Source organism: Amia ocellicauda, chromosome 7 (genome assembly GCF_036373705.1).
Source record: "Amia ocellicauda isolate fAmiCal2 chromosome 7, fAmiCal2.hap1, whole genome shotgun sequence".
Classification (NCBI taxonomy): domain Eukaryota; kingdom Metazoa; phylum Chordata; class Actinopteri; order Amiiformes; family Amiidae; genus Amia; species Amia ocellicauda.
In genome coordinates this window covers 4618251-4628778 of record NC_089856.1, presented here as the reverse complement: position 1 = coordinate 4628778, position 10528 = coordinate 4618251, and the positions used below count along the sequence as shown (strand labels likewise).

At 39.9% G+C, this 10528-nt stretch overlaps 1 long non-coding RNA gene across 1 annotated transcript; it reads left to right on the top strand.

The window, feature by feature from the left end:
* The first annotated feature begins 404 nt into the window (after positions 1–404).
* LOC136754014 (uncharacterized) lies at positions 405–9892 on the top strand. Its single transcript, XR_010817484.1, has 3 exons — positions 405–561; positions 8613–8666; positions 9241–9892. It is a non-coding gene; the product is annotated as an uncharacterized LOC136754014 (long non-coding RNA).
* The last annotated feature ends 636 nt before the right edge of the window (positions 9893–10528 follow it).

Here is a 10528-nt window from a genome sequence, read left to right as displayed (position 1 = left end):
ATTATCTAATTATCAATCCTCATTTACCTCACCTGCCTCTCATCTCCTTGGAGAGGGTATACTTTACTGATAGTGTTCAAAAATATAAGAAGCCCACTTTTCTGAAAACACGATCAGACACATTGACCCTCATGTCAATAAACTCAATTACTGCATTCACACTGGTATATCTCACCATGCAAACAGATCAGAACTTTAACTGGACTGTTTATTTTATGCAGTTTATTAGGTGCTAAACTTCATTGTAAATTCCCCTTTTAAATCCATACCATCTGGTAACTCCCCCAAAGAGGAGGACTCTGGCTCCAGACACGCCCATGCAGTGCATCAGCGAATCCTGCCACAGGATGAAATTTATGAGGGCCCGACTTTAGCCAATCCCAGCCATGAGGGGGCAGCTTTCCATGAAAATAGCCACCACCTGCCCTGAGGCCAGTCCATGGGCCAGTGCCCACTGAGCCACGCCATTGGAGAGTCTCTCCAGCTGTCACTGCAATGAATACGAATTCAACCGAGATATCCAGACATATTGCAAAGCTGGGAAAGGAGATGGAGATCCAGGTAAAGGTGTTATTTAAACCAAGAGAGAGAAAGGTGGTCTTCCCAGAATGAATCTGTTGTTTTCAAAAAGGAGAATGATAACATAGAATTCAAAGCCTGAACACTTTAACTGGAGCAAATATTGTGACATATATTGTGACAAACCAAGGTGCAGGGACATTCATGGCAGATATGTCAGGCCAGGTCTGCTGCAAGGTCTGTACTCTAGAGTAGAATACCGACCCTAGACAACTACACTTCCCAGAAACTCTCAGGCAGCCATTCTACCACCTAATGTGGTCACCTGGTGCTACTTCCTCAATTATTCACCAGATATATAAGGCGGGCCTGAGAGAGAGAATAGAGAGACAATAGGCTGAGTGTTCTGGAAAACAGAGTTAGCTCATAAGGAGAAAGCCAAGGCATATTTATTCCAGACTTTGTTTAAAATAGAATGATTATGTAAGATTAGTTACAACTCCAGTGGTTTTGTTTTGTTTGAAGTACACATACAGGCACAGCCCTGTTTTTGCAACCTCCTCCCTGAGTCATGACTTGTTTTTACTCCTAAGAATATCACAGAGAAGACCCGCACACGTGTACAGCCAAGGCGGTTTGTCACTATATATATATATATATATATATATATATATATATATATATATATATATATATATATATATACACTCACCTAAAGGATTATTTGGAACACCTGTTCAATTTCTCATTAATGCAATTATCTAACCAACCAATCACATGGCAGTTGCTTCAATGCATTTAGGGGTGTGGTCCTGGTCAAGACAATCTCCTGAACTCCAAACTGAATGTCTGAATGGGAAAGAAAGGTGATTTAAGCAATTTTGAGCGTGGCATGGTTGTTGGTGCCAGACGGGCCGGTCTGAGTATTTCACAATCTGCTCAGTTACTGGGATTTTCACGCACAACCATTTCTAGGGTTTACAAAGAATGGTGTGAAAAGGGAAAAACATCCAGTATGCGGCAGTCCTGTGGGCGAAAATGCCTTGTTGATGCTAGAGGTCAGAGGAGAATGGGCCGACTGATTCAAGCTGATAGAAGAGCAACTTTGACTGAAATAACCACTCGTTACAACCGAGGTATGCAGCAAAGCATTTGTGAAGCCACAACACGTACAACCTTGAGGCGGATGGGCTACAACAGCAGAAGACCCCACCGGGTACCACTCATCTCCACTCCAATAGGAAAAAGAGGCTACAATTTGCACAAGCTCACCAAAATTGGACAGTTGAAGACTGGAAAAATGTTGCCTGGTCTGATGAGTCTCGATTTCTGTTGAGACATTCAGATGGTAGAGTCAGAATTTGGCGTAAACAGAATGAGAACATGGATCCATCATGCCTTGTTACCACTGTGCAGGCTGGTGGTGGTGGTGTAATGGTGTGGGGGATGTTTTCTTGGCACACTTTAGGCCCCTTAGTGCCAATTGGGCATCGTTTAAATGCCACGGCCTACCTGAGCATTGTTTCTGACCATGTCCATCCCTTTATGACCACCATGTACCCATCCTCTGATGGCTACTTCCAGCAGAATAATGCACCATGTCACAAAGGTCGAATCATTTCAAATTGGTTTCTTGAACATGACAATGAGTTCACTGTACTAAACTGGCCCCCACAGTCACCAGATCTCAACCCAATAGAGCATCTTTGGGATGTGGTGGAACGGGAGCTTCGTGCCCTGTATGTGCATCGCACAAATCACCATCAACTGCAAGATGCTATCCTATCAATATGGGCCAACATTTCTAAAGAATGCTTTCAGCACCTTGTTGAATCAATGCCACGTAGAATTAAGGCAGTTCTGAAGGCGAAAGGGGGTCAAACACAGTATTAGTATGGTGTTCCTAATAATCCTTTAGGTGAGTGTATGTCATGTATGTATGAATGAAGAACCAGATGTATGTATCTGTTACTGTGCTCAATTCTGGGTTTCATAAGTACTCCAGTTGTGCAGACAAGACATGAGGCAAACCAAGTTCTCGAAAACTTGCTCTTTTGAACCTGTCTAAATAATGTTCAGGTAGTGATGCACAGAGACAGATGGGAATTATTATTATTGTTATTATTATTATTATTATTATTACATTTTCACATTGGGCGACTGTGCGCTGTGCGCTCTGCTGCTTAGCTGCGCAAAATAAGAACATATGAAAGTTTAAAAATGAGTGGAGGTCCATTCATTAACTAAGTGATGCTATCCAGTCTATTTTTAAATGTTCCCAAATGTTCAGCTTCAACCACAATACTGGGGAGTTTGTTCCAGATTGTGACAACTCTCTGTGTGAAGAAGTGTCTGCTATTGTCTGTCTTGAATGCCTTTAAGCCCAATTTCCATTTGTGTCCCCGGGTGCGTGTGTCCCTGCTGATCTGGAAAAGCTCCTCTGGTTTGATGTGGTCGATGCCTTTCATGATTTTGAAGACTTGGATCAAGTCCCCACGTAGTCTCCTCTGTTCCAGGGTGAAAAGGTTCAGTTCCTCAGTCTCTCAGTAGGACATTCCCTTCAGACCTGGAATAAGTCTGGTTGCTCTCCTCTGAACTGCCTCTAGAGCAGCGATATCTTTCTTGAAGTGTGGAGCCCAGAACTGTACACAGTATCCAGATGAGCTCTAACTAGTGCATTGTACAGTCTGAACATTACTTGCTTGGTTGAAATTCTACATTTTATAACATTTTGTTTGCCTTTTTTATTGCTTCTCCACATTATTTGGATGGGGAAAGCAATTAGTCCACATAGACTCCTAGGTCTTTCTCATGTGTTACTTCTTCCAGATCTATTCCTCCCATAGTGTAATTATAGTGGACATTTTTGTTACCTGCATGTATTACCTTGCACTTGTCCACATTGAATTTCATCAACCACAACTGAATGTTATCCAAGTCCCTTTGAATAGCCTGTGCTGCCAAGATTGTATCTGCTGAGCCACCTATTTTAGTATCATTTGCAAATTTGACAAGTTAGCTAATTATCCCAGTGTCCAGATCATTAATATAGATGAGAAAAAGCAAAAACCCTAGTACTGATCCCTGTGGAACTCCACTAACAACCTCACTCCAGTTAGAAGCAACTCCTCTAATCGACACCCTCTGTTTCCTAGACATAAACCAGTTCATAATCCATCTACTTACATTACCCTGAATGCCTACAGCTTCCAATTTGAGGATCAGTCTTTGGTGTGGAACCTTATCAAAAGCTTTTTGGAAATCTAAGTATATAATATCATATGCTTTCATGTGATCTACAGCTGCAGTTGCATTTTCAAAAAACTCAAATAAATGAGTAAGACATGATCTACCAAGAATATGGTTCTCATTAAGATTCTCCCCTATATTCTGTTTAATATTGTTTTCCAAAATGTTACAAGTAATACAGGTGAGACTGATTGGTCTGTAATTTCCTGTCTCAGTTTTGTCCCCTTTCTTGTGGATTCGTATGACATTTGCTGTCTTCCAGTCAGTTGGCACATCCCCTGTTCTAAGTGTCATTTGGAATAATTGAGTTAGCAGCCTGTAAATAATTTCCCTCATTTCTTTAAGTACTGTTGGAAATATTCCATCTGGCCCAGGTGATTTGTTTGTTTTTATTTCTTCTAGTCCCTTTAGTACCTCCTCCTCATTTATCCTGATCTCTCTTAGGGTTTGAGTGGATTGATTGTTAACCTGTTGCATGTTATCTGTTATTTATTTTGTTAAAACCTCTGTGAAATACTCATTTACAGCATTTGCCACATCTCTCATTTTCTAAGATACTACTGCCATTTTTAGCTTTTAGCTGTTTCACTTCCTCTTTTATTGACCTCTTGCTGTTATAGTATTGGAAACAGGTCTTTGCATTAGTTCTAGCTCCAAGAGCTATGTTTCTTTCTATTTCCCTCTTTGCTTTCCTGGTGTATTTCTTAACATTTTTTATAGCAGTTCTAATGCTATCTATTCTTTGAATTTTGTTTTGTCTCCATCTCCTTTGTATGCACTATACAATATTTTATTTCTGTCTATATTTGTTTGCATACTTCTATTAAACCATTTTGGCCAATGTCTTTTGGTCCTGAATATGTTGGTACAAATTTCTCCTGAGCCTCTAGTAGTATATTCTTGAAATATAACCATCAATTTTCAACTGAATCTGTATCCAGTGTGCCCCAGTCTAACTCTTATAAGTGCTGCCTCATACCTTCAATAATCTTACGAAACCAATTGTAAATTTTGCTTTCCTTAAATGGGTGCTTTCAGCTGCTGTCTGGGGAAACAAGTCCACTGTTATTCTCTACATCCTTGTGCTGATTATCTGGGCAGTGTGGACTGTCTCCATCTTTATGGTAATCACTAAGCGTAAGTTTAAGTCCTATTTTTTTAATGTTAAACTCCATATCATATCCATTACAATTATATATTTGTTATTAACTTTAATAATACACAACTTGTCTTCACCATGAATTATCTAATACATATGTAACATTACTTAAACATCAGTATTTCTTGTCTATAACAATGCCTATTATTTATTGACCCCTACATTGCTCCTGTGTCTCTTTCTCAGATTCTGCAATGTCAGAAGAGATTGTGCACTTGAATGAGATACACAATACTTGGACAGCAAATGGTTGGTAAATTCAAAATGTTGCATGCAAAACGTCTGGGCAGAGCAGTTATGGTTTTCCCAAAGGGTCTGTAGTGCTGGGGTCTATGAAGTTGCTTTGAAACTACAGGTCTTCCCTGTTTTCTTAATTGATCCTACATTCATCCTCTGTGTTTATCAGTACTTTAAAAGATTTGTAACACTTCTATCAAGTCCCACTGTGATCTCCTCTTATCCAAACTAGTGATTCCAATTTAAAGCAAGTATCTTTAAAATGGCAGCAAACACACATACTCCTTTCTATATGTACTACAGACATACCTCCATAATATACACTCACCTAAAGGATTATTAGGAACACCATACTAATTCTGTGTTTGACCCCCTTTCGCCTTCAGAACTGCCTTAATTCTACGTGGCATTGATTCAACAAGGTGCTGAAAGCATTCTTTAGAAATGTTGGCCCTTATTGATAGGATAGCATCTTGCAGTTGATGGAGATTTGTGGGATGCACATCCAGGGCACGAAGCTCCCGTTCCACCACACCCCAAAGATGCTCTATTGGGTTGAGATCTGGTGACTGTGGGGGCCAGTTTAGTACAGTGAACTCATTGTCATGTTCAAGAAACCAATTTGAAATGATTCGACCTTTGTGACATGGTGCATTATCCTGCTGGAAGTAGCCATCAGAGGATGGGTACATGGTGGTCATAAAGGGATGGACATGGTCAGAAACAATGCTCAGGTAGGCCGTGGCATTTAAACGATGCCCAATTGGCACTAAGGGGCCTAAAGTGTGCCAAGAAAACATCCCCCACACCATTACACCACCACCACCAGCCTGCACAGTGGTAACAAGGCATGATGGATCCATGTTCTCATTCTGTTTATGCTAAATTCTGACTCTACCATCTGAATGTCTCAACAGAAATCGAGACTCATCAGACCAGGCAACATTTTTCCAGTCTTCAACTGTCCAATTTTGGTGAGCTTGTGCAAATTGTAGCCTCTTTTTCCTATTGGAGTGGAGATGAGTGGTACCCGGTGGGGTCTTCTGCTGTTGTAGCCCATCCGCCTCAAGGTTGTACGTGTTGTGGCTTCACAAATGCTTTGCTGCATACCTCGGTTGTAACGAGTGCTTATTTCAGTCAAAGTTGCTCTTCTATCAGCTTGAATCAGTCGGCCCATTCTCCTCTGACCTCTAGCACCAACAAGGCATTTTCGCCCACAGGACTGCCGCATACTGGATGTTTTTCCCTTTTCACACCATTCTTTCCCACCTTTCTTTCCCATTCAGACATTCAGTTTGGAGTTCAGGAGATTGTCTTGACCAGGACCACACCCCTAAATGCATTGAAGCAACTGCCATGTGATTGGTTGATTAGATAATTGCATTAATGAGAAATTGAACAGGTGTTCCAAATAATCCTTTAGGTGAGTGTATGTTTTAGTGTGTTTCACACTTTGTCTATTATATTTAAGTTATAGGGTGTCTCTTGTTTTTTATGTTTTTGTGAGCTAGCACATTCATTAGCCTGCGTCTCCTCCTGTGTGGTTTCGGGTAGATGCATTTAGCCTTGTGTGCAAAAGCTGTGATCTGAAACTTAATACTTCACACATGTTAAGCAAACAAACTGGCAGATGTCAAGTGACTATCAGTGGCCAAACAACTTATTCAGATCAGCAAAGCAGAGTTTTTTGGGGTTTTTTTCAAATGCGATTTTGAACAAATATTTTAAATAGCCAGCACAGATTAAAATGCCCTAAACTTAGTTATTACTTATTAATAACTTGCATGTGTTCAACGTCATAAGAAATTGGTGATGTAGTGATGACCTATGGCTTTTTCCGTTCCTTGAAGCAAGCTTAAAGTCCCGCTGAGTAAATTACTATAGCAACATATCCTTAATCATAAACCTGCTCCAGCGCAGACTAACTTTGAGTCATATAGCTGGATCAGGGCCCTGTTCCTCACAGCTGGCTAACCTAAATTTGAGGATAACTTGACAGAAGTCTGGCTGTTTCTGTCCCTCGAAGCAAGCTTAAAGTCCTGCTGAGAAAATTACTATAGCAACCAGACCCGGGTTAAGATATGAACAGTTTGATGTCCCTCTTTACACAGGAAAACATAAGAGTTAGCAGGGGGCGTGGGGTGTTGCAGCCAATGTAGCCTATGCGGTTAACACCGCCCAGATTCGCAACACGTTTACTCATAAACCTGAGTTAGCCAGAACTGTGCGGATAAGCTTGTGCTTCTACCCAATGGAAGCACACAAAGCCCTCCCTTAGATCAAGGAACAATTTTAATTAGATCAGCTCTTCGTAGGGAACGAGTACTGAGAGATCGCCAAGATAATTCGCATCATTCACATGTTTTTCTATTTGAGCGCTGCAGTCGGCAAGTTATAATTTACTTAATAAATTACTTGAGCTGTACACTACCAAACCACCCAGCATAGCCGTGCTTTGACAGTAGTGCAGACTATGTACGCAGGACTGTGCTTTATTGCTAGTGGCACATTCCTATTCAGTTCAAAATATTTGCAACACTGCTGCTACGAGATTTTATGCAAATTATTAAAAATGTAATCCTATCATTATAGTTTTATAGACAACATTATTTGACAGAGATCCACAAAGTCATTGGTGCTGTACAGTCAGATCCACGTCAAGGCACCTCATGACCAAATGAGGCAGATTTTGTGAACATCAAATCATTCTTGGGCGTGAGATTAACTGCCCTAGCTCTATTTATCTAGAACATAATAGATTTAGCTGGCCAACTGTAGATGCTGCCATTGTGCTCATTTGAAGGAGTAGGCAAGATGAATACGGTTGAAGAGTTATTAGAAAAAACATTTGAAGGGAATGTCCTACTTGGTGAGACTGAGGGAACTGAACTTTTCACCCTGGAACAGAGGAAACTACGTGGAGATTTGATCCAAGTCTTCAAAATCATGAAACGCATCAACCACATCAAACCAGAGGAGCTTTTCCAAGGACACACAGACCTGGGGACACAAATGGAAATTGGGCTTCAAGGCATTCAAGACAGAAAACAAGAGACATTTCTTCACACAGAGAGTAGTCACAATCTGGAACAAACTCCCCAGCAATGTGGTTGAAGCTAAAAATGTGGGAAAATTTAAAAATATACTGGATTAATGGACTAGTTATTAATGGACACCAAACAAGCATGATGGGTCAAATGGTCTCCTCTCATTTGTAAACTATCTTATGTTCTTATCTAGTGCAGGGAGTTGTCACAATCTCCAGATAAACTCCCCAGCTGAAAATTTTTGAACATTTTCAAATAGACTGGATAGGATCCTTGGATCACTTAGATACTAATGGATACCAAACCAGCATGATGGGTCGATTGGCCTCCTCTTGTTTGTATACTTTATGTTCTTATGATTGCGTCACGTGACAGAGTGTAAATCCTATCTGTATGTTCAGTTTCTCAGATGGTGTCCAGACTGAACAACACAAAGTCCAAGCTCCAAACACAAGGTCAGTCTTGTCCTGTTGAATCGGATCGAATGGTAGTGGAGTTAGCGTGCTGGACACACCTCACAGTGTTTCTGCAGAGAACTGCAGAGAATGTATGATGTTCAAGTAAAAGGAAGGGGTTATGTAGATCTAGCTGGGCAAAATGACTCTCTGGTTTAATGTGTCTGTAGCTTGTGCTGTGAATTCCTGCCCCTGTGACTGGAGTCTCTCTGATGGGAGGTGTTACTACTTTTCAAATGATTCAAAGTACTGTGAAGAAGCTAAACAGTCCTGCATCAACAAAGGTGCCATTCTTGCTATTCTCAACAGTGTAGATGAGCTGGTAAGGTTCTGATACCCTGAGGCATGGCTCCTAATCCTGGAGATTGCCCATAGCCTGTACACAGGTGGGTGCAAGTGAGCTGGGTGGTTTCGGGGGATGTGTAATGTGTGTATCATTATTCAGTATACCTTCTGATTTTAAACAGTTAGGGATTATGGTGCCATGGGGTAATGAAATATGATCTAGTTGCCAGAGTTCACCCTTTTGTTAATGTCATTTCTTTCTGTGTGCTGTTTTTGTTTTAATGTTCAGCGCTGCAGTCATGGCTGAAATCCCCATCCCTTGTGACAGTGTCCAGCCCTGGATCTGTGAGAAGAGCCTGTAGCAATCCCAGCTTCACTTCCACTGAGACAGGCCCCAGAGGTCCAATATGCAGCATGCATTGTAAGAGATGTGCATTAGCGGAACTTGTTCCTGTTATACCAGGCTGATATTGCTTCACTATTCCCAGACTATCCTCTTCCCAGCTAACCATATAACAATTTGGAATGGAAATGTACTCTATATATGCTGTTATGTAATTTATAAGAGCAACAATAAGAGGACATTAACAATTTGTTATCTTATTTGTCAAACCAAAACATAACAAAACTACAAACGCAAAACAAAATGTGTGAGCTGGATTGAAACTACAATAGTATTTTGTGAATTATATAAATGCATAAATATGAATTCAAATATTTGTTTAATTTTCATTTACATTGTATTTGATTACTTTTGTTGCAGTTAGCTATGCTTTTTTTGTCTGTTTTCTCCCTTGTAACTTAATGCATACTTGTATTGCTGGATTTCCTGCGTTAATTCTGCAACTTTGTTGGTTTAACCAGGGTGTAATATTTAATATATGTGTGAATATTTTTCAGTTTAGTCCTGTTATTGCTGTTGGGTTATTGCAATTTTACTTCTAAATTGTATTTTAGCTGAAAGTATTTTGTGTTGAACTTTAAATGAATTAAAGCTTGTGAATGTTTCACAATGTTTTTAAGACTTACAGTCCACACTGTACATTATTAGCAATGTGAGTACTAATAAAATGATCCTACTCAATACACAATCCTCATTGTGTAGATCTTCATAACAAATCAATTGCTACACAAACCTCTCATGTCTCCTGTTATTTTCTCTTATTTTTTTGAACAGGTACAGAAATAGTAGTTTTGTTAATTAGAACATGGTTCAGACATTTGATGTGCCCCCTTTACACTCATCTTAAATAAGGAACTAAGCACAAATTAATAATAAAGGAAACAAGTAATCAAAAAAAGGAACAATAAGAAGACATTTTTTAAATAGCAAAAGCAAAATAATCAAGTGTCGAATCAGCAGTCAATGTACATACTGATGTATTCTACAAGTTCATAATTTATGCCAGCCATTTATGCCATAGGTCGATGAAAATAATGTTTGAATGCAAATTCCAACTAACGCTGCTCAAAACTAAAAATAGCCACTGTATCTGTTAAATATGCACAATGATTGTACCAGAGCAGCTGAATTTGAAGCATGGGGCCGTACTGATCTCAGGATATCCAGAAACAAC